This window comes from Sciurus vulgaris, assembly GCF_902686455.1.
Source record: "Sciurus vulgaris genome assembly, chromosome: 16".
Taxonomy (NCBI): Eukaryota; Metazoa; Chordata; class Mammalia; order Rodentia; family Sciuridae; genus Sciurus; species Sciurus vulgaris.
Window position 1 is genome coordinate 15758248 of NC_136477.1, and position 17152 is coordinate 15775399.

Genomic DNA, 17152 nt, shown 5'->3' on the forward strand with positions numbered 1-17152 from the left:
TTGGCCTATACCCAAAGGACTTAAAATCAGCATACTACAGAGATACAGCCACATCAATGTTCATAGTTGCTCAATTCACAATAGCTAGACTGTGGAACCAACCTAGATGCCCTTCAATTGATGAATGGATAAAGAAACTATGGTATATATGCATAATGGAATATTAGTCATAAAGGAGAATAAATTATGGCATTTGCAGGCAAATGGATGAAGTTGGAGAATATCATGCTAAGTGAGATAAGCCAATCCCAAAAAAACAAAGGCCAAACGATCTCTCTGATAAGCAGATGATGATACATAAAGGAGGGTAGGAGGGAGGCAAGAATGGAGGATGGATTGTATAGAGGAAAAAGAGGGGTGGGAAGAGTGGGGAAGGAAAAGTAATAGATTGAGACAAACATCATTACCCTATGTACATGTATGATTACACAAATGGTATGACTCTACTTCATGTACAACCAGAGAAACAAGTTGTACCCCATTTGTTTACAATGAACCAAAATAAATAAATTATTTTTAAAAATGACTGGATAAAATTATATTCTTTAATGTTAGAATAAAAATAAAGAGAAATACTCTTTAGAAACTGGTACTCATAGTGATATTAAATTATGGCCTACAAATGAAACTATTACAACCAAGTCCTGGAAAAACTTTCACTTTAGAACAGTCCAACCTTCAGACTTTTACAGCTGTTAAATCACATTTAAGCCCATTCACTTTATGCTTTCCAGCATCACTGCCAACATATCAAAGGTATAAAGACGGTTTCTTTCACATTTGGGACTGATATTTGTGGCTTCCACCCACCATAGTGCATCTAAGTCAAGAAGCCCCAATCTGTTGGGAACAACGTAACTACACTTATAACAAATGGCCCAGTGTTACTCGGGAATTAGGATGGACCCCAGAGTCATTATGGCAACACATTTTTATTTTACATGCCAATGATTAGTTTGGAACTAGTTGGTTCTCTAGACCTGAATTTAGGTGACCAGCACCTAATGCGACCCAGTGGATGTGTGGAACTCACTTATGGCCTTGGCTTCCCCCAGACTGGATAGGAAGATGTACTGTTGGGTACCCTGGATGCAAGGGAGATGAACACCAAGTATAGGACAGCCAGCAAATCTCCCCAATCTTATTAATGGAGGGGGGGCAATATGTTTTTCTTTGGTATGCTCATCTAGCTTCACTGTTTATTCCACAAATTGGCTTAGAAGATGTAATGTGGTGCATAGAAATCCTAATCAATTATATTCAAACTGCTGTTCAGCAGGCTGAGGAAAGTATTACTCTACTTAATACAGAAGTAGCACTCATGAGGAAAGCCATCTTACAAAACTGGATCACTTTAGATTTCCTCATTGCAGCCTAAAGCAACACTTGTGCCATTGTTAGAACTGAATGCTGTGTTTAGGTTCCTGACAACTCTGGCAACGTAAGTGACTTCCTTTAAGATTTATATTCCCAGATAGAGGCCATGTCCTCATGTTAGCACAAAAAGACTGGGTCAGACACAAAGTTCACAAATCAGTTCAACCATTTATTCAGGAATGAAACCACATAAGAACAGGGGGTGCAGGGATGAAATGGTATCAGAGGGCCCACTTTCCTGGTGGAAAATGAGCCAGTGGACAAAGAAAGGGACTGGGTTTATATAGGTTATTTTGAGGGGTGGTCTGGTGGGTATATCAGTTTTCTTGGACACTCAGGAGTTTGGGGTCAGTGAATTATGTCAGTTTGAGGGTTTAGGATTTTGACCCTCTGGGTTGAGAGTCTGCAGATCTATCTTTGAAGGGGATTAATGCCCTTCTAGGGACTATCACTGTAGGGGTGATAAGACACTTTTTCCCTGTCTGCAGTCCACATCTGGACACCCTTTGTCTTGAGAGATGAAAGCCGTCAGCACATGGCCTTCTTTTTCACTTTTTTTCCCCAGGTCACATTACCTTGGGGATTGTTTTTTCTCCATATCTAATACCATTCTTGTCATGGGAACAACTTCTTAGTTCTGGTTCTCTGGTACCTCCTGGGGGAAGACATTCTTTTTTGTTTTTGTTTTTGTTTTGTTTTGGGGAGGTACTGGGGATTGAACTCAGGGGCACTTGACCACAGCCCCATCCTTGGCCCTATTTCGTATTTTATTTATAGACAGGGTGTCACTGAGTTGCTTAACACTTCACTGTTGCTGAGGCTAGCTTTGAACTCTTGATCTTCCTGCCTAAGCCTCCCAAGCCACCGGGGTTTATAGGTGTGCACCACCATGCCTGGTGAAAGACATTGTTAATCTCTGGTCTGGCATCATACTCATTGGCATGTTCACATGTTGCAGCATTTATTGTTGCATTAATTTGATTCTAGTACTCATATCTTCTTGTTTCTCTCAGATCACCTGTCTCTCAAATGACCTTACAATGTGTTTCTTCCACACCAGACTTTACTGTGGATCCCTGGATCAAATCAGTTCCTAAAAGGGAATCCTGAGCTGCTGGCCCCATGTCACACCCTCTCAGCTTGAAGCAGCCATAGAAGTCACTGCCCCTTTTCCCTTAGAGTACTAAGTGTTCCCAAAAATTAGAGGGGTGGGGGGGCGTGAAGCAAGAACAAAGGTAGGGAGCTAGTGTAGATAGATGATCATCAGGTCAGGTAGGGAAGATGGAAGCTGATTCAAATGGAATGGATTGTTAATGCTTTCAGGACACTTCACACTCACCTGTGGCCGGGATCACCTGCCTCTGGGGAATTGTTACTCCCAGAAGTGAATTGTTAATGAATATTCCCTGGGTGATTCCTTCCCTGCTTTTCTGGGCAGACAATGAAAAATGGGGAGAAGGTACTCCTGTATCACCCTCTTCCCACCTTTTTGCCACATAGGCAGGATAGGAGGAGGGGGCATGAGAAGTAAGAAACCTGGAAACTTTAAGAATGCAAGATTCACCCTTTCTTGTGGATACCAGCTCTGGATCGCCTTCTTCCTTGGGAGAAGAAGTTTGTCTCTGTTCTGTTTTTATATATATGTGTGTGTGTGTATATATATATATATATATATATATATATATATATATATTTTAAACTTGTCCATTGATATTTATTTATATGTGGTGCTGACAATCAAACCCAGGGCCTCACACATGCCAGGCAAGCACTCTACCACTGAGCGACAACTCTACCCTTTAAAAATATTTTTCCTGCACTTTACTTGGTATTTCTTGGATGTTCATTCTTCAACACCTGGAGAACAGGCCTCAGACTTCCAAAAACACTATCAATATCCTGACCCCCAAGGAACTAACTCTCACCCATGAAAGAGTCACTTAAAAAAATAGAACCACCTAAGGAAAATTAAATAAATAAATAACAAGCCACACAAAATCAAGAGACAACTTAGGGCCTTCCTAGGAATAGCTGGATTTTGTAAAATGTGGATCCCTGGATTTGGCCTGCTAGCCAAGCCGCCCTAAGGCTATTTGGGGTTCCACCTGTGAGCCTCTTGTTTGAACAGGAAAACATCCTTTCAAAAGCTCAGGGACTTGCTGCGGTCTGCCACAGCCTTGGGGATTCCTGACGTACATAAACCATTCACCTGGCATGTAGCTGAGAGGCAAGGGGTGGTACAAGTCCACACTCAAAAAACTGACGACCATTCCTCAGACCATGGCTTAATTTTCTAAACAGTTAGATTCTGTGTCCTGTGCATGGCCTGGATACCTAGGGGCAATAGTGGCCACAGCCCTTCTAGTGGAGGAGGCCACCAAATTAATCCTAGGACATATACTGGCCACCAAGTTCAGAGTGTCCTTGAAATTAAAAGACATCAATATAAGCCAGCAGAAGACGTCTCGTGAATTAAACAGGGAGATCAATAGCTAACAGGTGACTGCCCAAGCCCCCTACTGGAATCCCCTGAAGTCACTATTGACATTTGCCCAACTCTAAACCTGCCAACCATGTCCTGAAAGCACATGGAAGGGAATACAAAAAGAAAAAAAAGTGGAGGTAGACCTCATGGACCAGCAATGTTTTATTCAGCACCAAAGGGACACATCTCTGGGGAAAAATGGCAGTGGGCCACCATGAGGATCTGGCTTTTATATGGCCTTAGTAGAGCCAGGTCATGGGAGGAATTATTTACTTTTGGTGGGCCCTCTTGGTGGGCAGGACCAAGTCACAGGATTGTCCACCAGGGTGGGGAAGGAGGGCAGGTAGGAGAGGAATAAGGGAGGTTTCTTGGGGGCCTATTTTTCATGTCCTTCTTTCCAGACTTAATGTCTGGTATAGTGAGTTGGGGTGATATCATATCTGTCTATTTGAGAAGGGGCATATTAGGGCATCCCCTGTCAGAGATTTGGAAGAGGATGAGGTGGGAGTTATTTTAGGCTCCTACACAGTCCTGGTGTTTGTGGCTTGAGGGTGTGTAAAGGGCGGGAACTTTAACATCATTGTGGGTGATTCCTTCCCTATGGGTATCAGGAGAGTCATGTTGTAAATGAAGGAGAAAGGCTTTTGCATGTCTTGGGAGGTGGTCTGAGCTAGATGGGTCAAGAAGTTGCTTCCCGTATAAAGTTAACAAAGCAGGGGGAAAATGTTATTACAAGAAAAATGAATATTAGAGGAGTTAAAAGAAGAAGAAACCAGAAAGTGCACCATTTTGGGAATCAGTTGGTTCTCTTTTCTGCTGTTTCAATTAGTCCTATAGTTGTTTAACCTTATCCCTTACCAGTTCTGAATGATTGACATAGAAGCAACATTCTTCCCCAAAGAAGAGGCACAGGCTACCTCATTCTGCAGTAAGGCGATCTAGTCCCTGATGATTTTGCTGGATGACAGATGTCAGGACCAAATTGGTGACCTGTTGAATATCTTTAATAAGCTGTACTGACAATTTTTATAGTAGTGAAGAGAAGTTTCTAATCCTGTTGCTCTTGTGCCAATCCCAGTGGACATCTCTAGCCCTATGAGTAAAGGAATAATCTGAAGGGCTGTATTTTGTCCAGTATGTGCCTTTATCAGGATAGGCAATCTTTGGTTGTTAGGTAAAATGTCAAATTTAGGAGTAAGAAAGACCAAGGTAAAGAAGCCAGTCCAATTTTTGGCTGGTAGGGATAAAAATGAGACTTGCAAAGGAAAAAAGTACCTCAGAATTTGGGAGCATCAGGGTCGTGGGACTGACACAGGTGTACACCTTAATTTCTAGTAAAAGAACTATTGTCTTTTCTTTTAAATGCCCAGGAATGGCTGTACTTTGGTTAAAACTGTTTTGCCAGGTGTTCAAGACCAAGCTGATCAAATTGACCTTGTTCCTAACGACTGTTAAGAGTCAACTGAGTTCTCACAGGGGTCACTCTTGGGAAACTTGAGAGCAGCCTCTTAGCTCTTTTATTACCATCTGCTAGGATGGGTCAGGGCCTCCTTGATGATGTGGCTTCCCCTGGAAACATCAGGTTTCTCTCCCTTTTCTAATGACCCTCCTCTTTTGCAGCATGTGCACTGGTCTGCTTTTTATTCTTCAGGGTCTCAGCGATCCTCCTGATTGTGAGGTCATGTGACCCAGAATTACAAAGTTCTTAGAGAAGTCTTCTTATTCCTTGGGTTCAAGCTGACTTAGAGGGCAAAAGACAAATATTGGCTATTTGTTCTTGGCCTTTTTATTCTTTACCTTAATCTTTCAGCCGTGATTGTAAACAGCCAGCAAGCCAGTCTAACCAGTCCTAAAGTAAGAGTAACTTAATGTCTATAACTTTACAGTCCTTTTGCCCCTTCTATTTAATTGGGGTCTGTATTAGTACTGGAAGTTAGCTTTACTTTCTGTCTGTCTACAGATGATGGCCTAATATCTCAAATTAACTTAGGTCGTTATATTGAAAGTTGTACTTCTGTAAGGCACTAACAGATAACAAAGTTTACAGGGAAAGTACAAAATGAAATTAATAAGAGTAAAGACATAACGAGTTTGTATAATAACTATGAATGAATAAACATAATTTTTATAATCTTAAACCTTATTTAAATTTTGCATCTCCTGCTTATTACAGTAATCTTTACAACAAAAATTTATCCTTTGAACATAAGTTTAAATGAGCTGAAGTCTAGCCTATTTTGAAAATATCTTAACATGAATTAAGGTGAGAGGCAGAGTCTTAACTCAGGTGAGGTGGGGGGCTCTTGGCAAATCTTAGGTAAAGTGTTGTATTTCTGAAGCTGATCTTTGCCTCTCTCTTAAATATCATAAAGTTTATACATATTGTTTTCTGAGTTTATATGAATGTTAGCTAACAATATAATATTACCTCTAAAACATGAATCAAACAAAAGCTAAGAGAGCTTTTAACCCCCTTTTGTAGGAAAGGGGCAAAATGTTTCCATGTTTCATGGCATTAACCTTTAAACAGATCAGGCTCTCATTTTCTTTTAGTAACACATTTAAATGTCTACCTCAGTGTAAAAGGTGACATAAAAGTCTACATTATTGACAACAGGTACAGTTACAGAACATATAAATAAATTCCCAATAATAGTTACTACTTTTGTAAGTATAAAATTACTGTTACAGACAACTTTAATTTGGAGAACACCAGCTTGATAAAATGATCTTTTAAACCTCTTTAAAGACTTGTATACCTGGAAGATATGAACACAATTAGTATATAAGTAGACAGAATTTTTTATCATAATTACATTGATGTTTTTATATTAACCAAGTTTAGCTTTTAAAGAAAAATCTAGACTCTGTAATGTACCTTAATACTCTAAAAGAACAATCGTTTATGCAAACCCTAATTCCTTTAAGACTAGTTGCTCTAAAGAATAAAACTTAACAGACACAACATTAAGGGTAAATTAATGTTTTAAGAAATCCTTGTCATTTCAACACATAGATTAAACTTTGGTTTATATCACCAAATTAATATTTGACCTTAGGGAAAACCTTGAATGGTTTTTACTAATTGTGCTACTTATATATAACCAACTTAGTTACTGTAATGTATAAAGCCGCTCCCCCGCCCACCAGGTACAACCATTTTGCCCGCCTCCCCCCACCTGTCAATCTGTGCTCTGTCTGCCTCTTACAGGAATTTCTGGCTTACATTGTTGCCATTTTCCTGCCTCCCATGGTTATGTTCTAACATGCTATTGGTTCATCAGTCAGCTTGCAAGAATTCTCCTCCGCTATTGGTTCCTTCCAGCCCCCCAGATTCCAATATCTGGGAGAAGCCACACTCCATCTTTCTCTTTTGCCCCTTCTTTTCGTCTTGAGCAGACGTGCTAATGGTCCGCATAAATAAAGTCTCTTACATGAGATCTCATGTCCGCAGAGCGTTTTTTCTGGGAGCTATCAGCAAGCCACAACTGAGCCAGCAATTGGCAGCTGCCTTACATCTTGGGAGTGCGCAGCGGTGGCTACCGCCCCGGCTGCCCAAGTTGAGCTGCATTTTTCCCCTAACAGTTACACACAAACTTTTTGAAATTTACCCTTCACTTACACAGACCCTTGTCACTTACTCAGACCCTCTTTTTGCTCACTTAAATATATTACAACTTTACCACACAAAGACTTTCTTACCCAGAAACATTTCCTTTTCCTTCTGTTTTCTGTACTGATATTTTCATACCTAGAACCTTCTTATATCTCTTTCCTAACTGTTGACACTTTTTCTTAATTCACACTCTGAAACAAACCTTATGAAATTTCTGAATTTAGACAAATTACTCCATTTAATAAGATGAAATACTTTTTGCAGTTTACAGTACTTTAATTGAAACACAGTTGAAACTTTTTGGACCCTATGCATATAGAATTAAACCTATTAGAACTTTAACTCTTACTAACCTTGTTTTTAGTGAAGACACAGACAAAACAATCTTAAAACTTTTTCCATTTACCAATTTATGAAAATATACATAAGTTTAAGTATATTACCCTATGGAATTCAAGAAGTCAAGAGTACTTGGTTTTATATTTAGCAGTTAGCACTTTACTCTCAGTTAATCTGATGCCGCTAACAAACACACTTATGATGTATAATTTTCTTATTTTTAACCATAAAAAAACAAGATATTAGACAAGTGTAGTTACCAACACTAGCCATCTCCTTCCTATTGAAGAAAAAATCCTAGAAGCAATGGATTTTACATTCTAGACATTTTATAGAAATTAACTTTCTATTAATTGACCAGCTAGAAAAACTTGTGAGAATAAAGACATCTTTATTCTCATCTGTTTACCTAATTTAAATTAAACTTTTTAAATTACATGAACTAAAAATATTTGGATCCATTTTTCTTTTAAATTTTAATTGACGAGCACTTATTTATCTCTGCCAATTTTGATACCATGTACATGATCTATGGACACAAGGACATATATAGACAAGACACAAGTGTGCACACATACACAAGACAGACAGGAAATAGATCTTGCAGCTCTTTAGAACCTATAAGATTGAGAGCTAACCCTTGTAAATTGGCCTCTGAACAAAGCAGAGTGGTAAAAGAACCTCTATAGTTGGATAAAATAGGACTGATCAGAAAACCATATTAATCTAGATGTGCAAGATCAAAAACCATGAGCTCAAAAAATATGAAATTTTAAAAAAAAGTCATAGATAAAAATAGCAACACAGCCATAATTAAAAATAACCTACTATTACTCGTGAGGATGAGGCCCCTCCCTTTTAATAAAAGAGAACAGAAATATGGGTGCATGTGCCAAGAAAACTGTTTCTTTGGCTAGGGGGCAGCTCACCATTCCCAGAGCCTCTGGAGGTCAATAGTTTCTGTTTTTCCTTCCATGACCCCTGGCTGGGGCCTCACTCAGGATGGAGGATACTAACTAAATTTTTAATAATTATTTTAATTTAAGGAAGGACATTTGCCAGCTAGTTTTGCCCTTCAGATTTTTACTTGTTACTCATGAAACCATGATTTCATATGATGCTCCTCAATTTGAACTGGGAGACAAGCCTGTTAGTGCTCTGGGTGATATCACCACTAGAGAAAATAAATAATTTGGATTCCTGAACTAGGACAGATGAGGGGTAGTTTTATTTTAATTAACTGAGACAGATTTTTTTTGGCTTTTTCCTGACAAATGAGGAGAGCACAGGAGAAAAAGTGCCTTATGAGAATCTAGAGACGGGTAATCTAATTTTAAAGCTAGGGGAGCTCTATCTTGAGAATCTCAGGAGTTTCAGGTTCTGGTCATAAAAGTCTCCACCTTCAGGGAAACTTGGCTCCTCTTATCAACATTGTTTTGAGCCTGCATTTCTCCTGCAGTGAACAGGTAGTTTGCTAAGAAATGTGACATATTCTCTCCTCAGAGGCCAGGCAGGGCTGCAGGTAAACTGCTTCTTGGAAAAGAAAGCATTTAGCATGCTTGGGGTCATGCATTTAGCATGCTCTCTCCACCCCCCATCTTTACCTGACTAGTGAAAAAAGGTGGGCTAAAGGCAGAGTGATCTAAGGGTGGAAGGAAGCTGCCCAGGGGCACTTCGTTAGCAACTCCTATAACTCCCTGTAGGGAGGAACAATCCCTGAGCTACATCACCTCAGCAATGGGAGAGAGAGGGGGATGTATCCTGAAGGTGTTAACATTTTATCCTCTCCTGAATCAGGCCACATTTTTCTTGACCCAATTATTTGTTATTTATACACCCTGGACAATGACAGCTCTGGCTGCTTGGAGCAGAGAGGAGGCAACCTGGGAAAAGCAGTTTGGGTTTCCCTTTTAGGAATGTCTTGGATCAGTCAAGAGGTCTGTGGCAAAAGCCTAGTTTGTAAAAACAGGTTGAAAGTCGTTGGGGTGTGGGTACTTCCATGAGAGAAACAAAAATACACAAGTACTGGAATGAGATTAAAACAAAATAAATGTTGCATCATCTGGAACATGTCAATGAATATCACAAAAAGATTAGACACCATTAATCTCTTATCAGGTGCAGGAGCTAGGTTGTTCTCATAACAAGACCAGTGAGGATGGGCCTTTATTTTGGAATGTTAATCTTTAAGGATGTTAGTTACATTGCCAGAGATGTTGTGGCCTCCCAGTCACTGCCAGGGTAAGCAACCCTGGGGCATGACCCTGAGTGTGTGCGCCTCCTCCTAGGGTGCGAGCCCCATCCCAGGGGGGTGGGTGTGGGCAGGTGGTGACCAGCAGAGCACCCTGGGCTACATGGAATGGCCCGGGATTTCAGGGAGGGGAAGCAGGAGCTGCCTGCGCGCACGTGCCGATGCAGGTGGACTGTGACTTGATCACGGACCTGTGCTCTCCTAACACATACACCTCACTGCAGGTGGCACTGATGTGCACAGGTAACCTGCAGGCAAAAACTGAGCTGGCACACTGCTATTTTGGGGACACTAAATGAAGAAGAGAGCTGGGGGCCAGGACTTGATCTAGGGCACTTATGGAGCAGGGTGTTGGCTAGAATTAATTATAGAGCAGAGCAAGGATGGCATGAGGGTTTGGAGCAGAAATTTTTAAAAAAGCTTGGAGGTAGGGACCCCAGGCCATTTGCCATTTCCTTGGGGGAAATTGTTTAAATCTTGGAGGATTTGGGGGTCAAACGTCATGAATTCCGAATTTGGGCCATTGACTTTATATTGCCTGATTCAGACTGTGGCCAGGGTGGTGGAGGAACCCTGGGTTCCAGATGAGCAATGAGGCAAGCAAGGGAGAGTCCCAAGGGAGCCTCACTTGGGAGAGGTTTGATTCAGGTGGCAGTTAAGACAAGGCATCCCTTGAAGTCTCTCTCCCACCCCTGGACAGAGTTCTACCAGAGAATGAGAGAATGACTTCTCTCCAATCTCAATGGTGGGGGACAAAAAAGGCCAGGGTCTCAGGCAGAGTGCCTCTGAGAGAGTCCAGAAGAGATCCCACCTCTCCAAGGAAGGAGAAGGCTGGTGCTCTTTATTCAGGAATGAAGATTCGCATGGGAACAGGGGGTGCAGGATGAAATGGCATTGGTGGACCCACTTTCCTGGTGGAAAATGAGCCACTGAAAAAAGAAAGGGTCTGGGTTTGTATCAGTTATTTTGAGGGGTGGTCTAGTGAACATATCAGTTTTCTTGGGCACTAAGGAATTTGTGGTCTGTTCTATTGATCAATGAATATGTCAGTTTGAGCTTTCAGAAATTTGAACTCTCTGGGTCGGGGGTCTGTGTTCCGCATCTGGAGAGGATTTACTCGGGGAAATCAGTGCCACCCAGAGTCTGTTACTTTAGATATTTGGAAACGCCTCCTCCCTGTCTGCAGCCAGCTTCTGGAAAACATTTGTCTTGGGAGTTAAAGGCGATCAATGCATTGCCTTCTCTTTCACTCCCGTTTCTCAGGCCTTGTTGTTTTGTGGGGTTTGTCGTTTTCCACATCTAATAGGAGGTTTTTTGGAATAGGGTGGGTAAAAAGAACCCCCAAAATGTTTCGGGTCAGAGAACCAAATAAAAGCACATGGAAGGGAATGCAAAAAGAAAAAGAAAAAACGGAGGCAGACCTCCTGGACCAGTGATGCTTTATTCAGCATAGGAGAGGCACATCTTTGGGTGAAAATGGTGGTGGGCTACCATGAGGGCCTGGCCTTAGCAGAGCCAGGTCATGGGAGGAGTTAGTTACTCTCCACAGGCCCTCTTGGTGGGCAGGGCCAGATCATGGAGGAGCCATCAGGGCAGGGAAGAAGGGCAGGTAGGGGAAGAGTAAGGGAGGTTCCTTGGGGACCTTTACTTTCCATCCCAGAGGAATAGGTGACTTCCTTCATCCCTGAGTGCAGACCCCAGGGCAGGTTCATCCTGGCCTCCAGGATGGGACCAACCTTTGACCAACCCTCATCTGGACTTGTTCCCACTGGGAAGTAGTTCCTTGGGGAAGGGAGCTTGGAGGGCAGACTGTGCCACTGTTCTTCCTCAGGAGGTGGCTCAGGAAAAACCCCTTTCCCCAAGCCCCTCAGCCCACAAGACTCAAGTAACCATCCCTCCTGGATCTCTGCCACTGGGGAAAGACACGAGTCAACATCTACACTGTTGGTATTGATGTTATAGTGTAGATGTGCCTTGTCCCCCAAAAGGTCATGTGTGAGATGATGCAAGAAGGCTTAGAGGTGAAATGATTAGGTTGTGAGAGGCTTAACCCAATCAGAGAATGAATTCCCTGCTAGAGATTAACTAAGTGGTGCCTGTAGGCAGGTAGGGCGTGGCTGGAGGAACTGGATCCTTGGGGGTGTGCCTTAGGGTTTATATCTTGTCCTTGCTGAGCCCAGCTTTCTCTCCTGGGTGCCAGGTCCCCAACTGCTTTCCCCAGCCACACACTTCCACCACGATGTTCTGCCTCAACTTGCGCCCTAAGGAATGGAGCCTAAGGAATGTCTGTGGACTGAGACCTCTGAAAACACAAGCCCAAAATAAACTTTGTCTCCTCTAAAATTGTTCTCATAAAGTCTTTTGGTCAGAGTGATGGAAAAGCTGACTAGAATGCTAGTCCTTCCTGCTCATGTGAACAGGTGGGAGGAAAGGGGACTCTGACAGAGGAAAGAAAAACAATCAAACACGGAAACACGGACATGACACCATCACCCTCCTGGAAGCAGTGTGGTCACCCACAGAGACGGCAGCCGTGCAGGTCAGGGGACCCCAAAGTGGTGGCTCCACCAGAATGCAGGGAGTGCCCTGGAGGACCCCAGTGCCTCAGAGTGCTTCAGGAATGGCCTGGTGCCCTGGCCCCAATCTCGGGTTGTCCCTCTCTTACCCAATGGAGGAGGAGGAATGGGCAAACAGTGGGGACAGAAGCAGCAGAGACAGCTGGGGGACAGAAGAGGGGACTCATGAAACAACTACCTCAGGCTGAGCAGTGGGAATTAGGAAGGGAGGCCGAGAATCAAGCTAATTAGGGAGGGAGGCACTGATGACTTTGGTCACTCGTGCCTTTGCAGGGAAAGTCTTCCTGTCTGCTGTTATGGTTTGGATGTGAGGTGTCCCCCAAAAGCTTAAGTGTGAGACAATGTAAGAAGGTTTGGAGGAGAAACGAATGGGCTACATCCTTAAACTAGTCAGTAAATTAATTCCTAATGGATTAACTGAGTAGAACTGGAAGCAGGTGGGGTGTGGATGAATGGAGGAAATGGTTCAATGGGCTCATGGCTATAGAGGATGTATTTGTATCTGGCAAGTGGAGACTCTCTCTTTCCTTCCTGATCACCATGTGAATCACTTTTCTTTGCCACACTCTCCCGCCATGATGTTGTCTCCCCTGGAACCTGGAGGAATGGAGCTGGTCTTCTATTGACTAAGACTTCTGAGAGTGTGAGCCCCCAAATAAACTTTTCCTCCTCTACAGTTGTTCTGCATGGATCCTTTTAGTCACAGCAGTGAAAAAAACTGACTGAAATATTTGCCATTCAAGAGGTGACAAGTGTTGGGGGCTGTGCCATGTTGGCGGCGCTGGGATGGCGCCTGATCACATCGGCAGCGAGGAGGTTAATTGACATAAGCACACTCAGGTGATTTTCTCGTCCACGCACACAACGTATGCGCATGTGTTCTCAAGCACTAATTGCCTGCTCGAAGTGTCTTGCCTAATCTTTGCGTAAGAGGCGTGGCCCTGCTCTCCGCCTCCTGGAGGTGATATAAGCGTAGGCGGAGCGAGACAAGCAGCAGCCATTAGAAGCAGCCAGAGGGAAAAACATGGACAGCAGCCATTAGCAGCAGAAAAGCAGTAGCAGAAGACACGCCACAGAGGCCATTAGCAAAAAAGCCAGAAGAGAGAACACAGCAGCGAGTAGGGGCAGTGGCGGAAGGCAAATCGCGGAACGGAGAACTGAGACGCATCACTAGGGCACCTTAGGTGGACGTACCCTTAGTTCACAGGATGCAGGACTTTAAGGCATACCAAGTTTCTCTCTTAAGCAAAGTCTCTCTCTCTCTCCTCTCAAAGCAAGTAAACCTCATTTCCTCTATCCTCTATAAGTAAACAAGCAAGAAAGCAGTGCACTAAAGAGAAAGATAGAAGTGCCTCAGTTTCCACTCCACCACCCATAAGACCCGTGCAAGTTGTTGCTGCAGGCGGTGACAAATATCCATGGATTTTGGAACCGCAAAGAGCCAGCGACAGACAAGAACTTGCCCCACACCTTTGAAATAGCCTACAAGGTGGGGTGTGGGCAATCAAGCCACCCCTTTAACTAACTCTAACCCTAACCCTAACCCTAACCCGTTGGGCTTTACCACTGAGCTGCATCCTCTGTTCTTTTTAGGTCTTTATGGTCAGGGTCTCCCTAAATTCCGAGGTTGGCCGTGAACTTGCAATCCTCCTGCTTCTGACTCCAGGTTGGCTAGGATTACAGGTGTAAACAGAAAAGGACAGCATGCAGACCTCACCAGATTCAGAGAAGCCTTTATTCTGTCGCACACTTGGGCGCCAACAGGGCTCATTTTCCAGATGCAAAAATGGCCATCAGTTACAGTGGGGATTTTGATTTTATAGGGTAGGACTAATTTGCCATGGGGGAAGGTCAAGGTTTAGGGCCTAGCATTCAGTATCTGCCCCTTTCCCCCAGGACACGTTGTTATCAGGAAAGGATTTTCCGGGAGGTTAATCTTTGGCTAGTGTCCCCTCCCTCCTCCCAAGTTGCAACTCTCTCCATTTTTGGGGTGGGGGGGGGGCTATTTTGCAGGAATATTATTTTCCATAACCCTTCATTTTAGACTCTGAAAGGGGAGAAAGAATTGAGGCATTGGGTCAGATCTGACTGCTTTGAGCTGAGAAGGGGTGAAGTGGGGGGACCCTTTTTTTAGAGTTCATGGAGACCAGGCAGGGAGGGTGTGTGGGGAGGAGCCTTGAGGTCATCATAGATGAAATCCTGTTTTTGTGGTTTCAGAAAGTCAGGCTGTGACTGTGGGAGAAGGGTGTTCTGGGAGGCACTTTGAGCTGGGAAGGTTACCTTGTTAAGAAATTGCTTCTTTGCAAAATTAAGAATAGGGAGAAGAAAGGTTATTATAAGAAAAGGGAGCATTAGTTAATTTGCTAGTGCTAGGAGAACAATTTTCCAGTGTCAAAACAGGACATGTTCTTCTAAAATGCCAGGAATCATGCGCCTCAAGTATGTAGCAGGTAAAATACTTGGGATCCTGTTTTTCTTAATCAAGGCCAATTTGCCCCATTTAAATTTACGGTGCACTCGCCATGATTCCAGGAGTGTAGGTCCTTCAGCGCAGAGCGAGCATGATTAGCCTCATGATCATCGTTTCCTGCTGCTTTAATCGTTTTCATCCTGCTTGACAAATTATGCAAAATAAGAACAGAAATAAAATTAACAGTATAGTTATAACTAGGAACCCAACTACATGTGTAGAAAAGTATTTAAAAGGGTTCAAAGAACGAGTTGACCCATTTTTCTTAATTTTTCCTGGGTTATTTTTGTGGCTTTCTTAACCTGTCCCCATGGCCTGGGGTGTGTCTTCCAGGTTTGGGGCATTAACGTTGTCACCTGCAGGGACAGGATTCTCATTGGACTCATCAGCCATTTTTGTCTCCACTGTTTCAGGTCTGGAGTGGCTGCTTGTGACGAAGTTTAAAGATGATATGCAGAAAGCACAGAGTGAAGAAAGAAATGCGGGTGGGGATTAAGTCAATAAATGTCCCTTGAAGCCAAAGATCCCAAATGAGGTCTAGTGCTTGAGCAGGAGAAAGACGAAGGGGGAGTGCATATAATAAATTTAATTCGTCTCTGAGGGCTGTTAAGAAAAGGTGAAAGGAGGTTGGAGAAAGGGACAGTAGGAATTTGGGTGTGTGGCTCAGCAGCTTCCTCAGGAATGACGGGAAGGCAGGCAGGTGGAGTGGGGTGGGTCTGTAGGAATGGAGTGATGAGAGGCATTAACAGGAACAAGCTTCAGGCTGCTTAGATGGATCCAGGAGGGGTGGCCTTCTAACTTGGCTGCAGTGGGGGTGGTTATGATTACCTTGAAGGGGCCTGTCCATTTTTCTGGTAGAGGGGCTACAGGTTGGGGAGGGGAGAGGTAAACTGAATCTCCTATGGAAATAGGATGAGAGGCCCCTGAAGACTGGGGCCGGGGAAGGTGGGTGTGAGCATACTTCCGGAGGGCAGCCCTGAGGTGAGCTAGGAGGGGTTTCTCAGTCGGATATGCTCTGGGGAATGGTGTTTTGCTATTTTAGGTTGAGAAGTATCCCAGACTATGGGGTTAATCCCAGCAAGTCAAAGACAATCGGAAGGCTTAGGGGGCACAGGGACCAGGTCCGGGCCAGTATGTATTAAAAAGATGGTAGTGGAATTTAAAGGGGGAATGATAAGGAGGCTTTTAATTTGTGAAGATCTCGACCCAGTAGAGGGACAGGGCAACTTAGCATAACTATAATGGAATGGGATAATGACAGGGATCCAAATGTGCAAAAAAAGGGGGATATGTAGGGGCACCTGAGACTCCCATAATTGGGGTATTTGATTTAAAATATATCCATGCCATTCATTCAAGAGTGAAAGACTTGCCCCACTATTGACCACAAATGAGACTGCATAGCCATTCACCATACCTGTGACCTGGGGCTCCTTGGATATGCCACCTGAGGTGGCAGGGGCAATGGAGCCTGGGCCCCATTATTCCAACACTCGGTTAATGGAATTTGGGAATCTGGTGGCTGTACTGGGGGAAGGGGTGTCCTTCCCTGGGGACAATCCACCTTCCAATGCCCCCATTGTCCACACTTTGGACAGGGTTTGGAGGGGTTCCTCAGGTTAGGGCAGTTTTTTGCCTAGCGTCCCTGTTGCCTACATCAGAAGCAGGGTCCAGAAGGTATACTGATGGGGCCATGAGCCATGAAGACATTAGGTGGTCAGGTGGAGCCATGAGCTATAGGGGCTTTCCTTGGGCTCTGGGTGGCAGAAGCCAGGAGCTGATATTTAACTTTAAGATGTTGCTCTTTCTCCTTTTTGGTCTCATCTTCCTGGTTGTTAAAAACTTGGAAAGTTGTATCTAAGAGTAACTGCTGAGGAGACTCAGGACCCTTCTCTAACTGTCTGAGTTTCTTGCAGACGTCAGGTACAGACCTGCTGATAAAGTTAAAATGAAGACAAAGATGGCCACCAGGACTGGTGATGTCCAAATTTGTATATTTGGTGATGGCCACAGTAAGTTGGGCCAAAAATAGGACCCT

General features: G+C 43.5%; 1 long non-coding RNA gene across 1 annotated transcript in view; it reads right to left on the minus strand.

Moving 5' to 3' along the window:
* The window catches only part of LOC306646932, a 332017-nt gene that overhangs the window by 9830 nt on the left and 305035 nt on the right, over window positions 1–17152 (minus strand). The gene's annotated exons all lie outside the window — the stretch shown is intronic.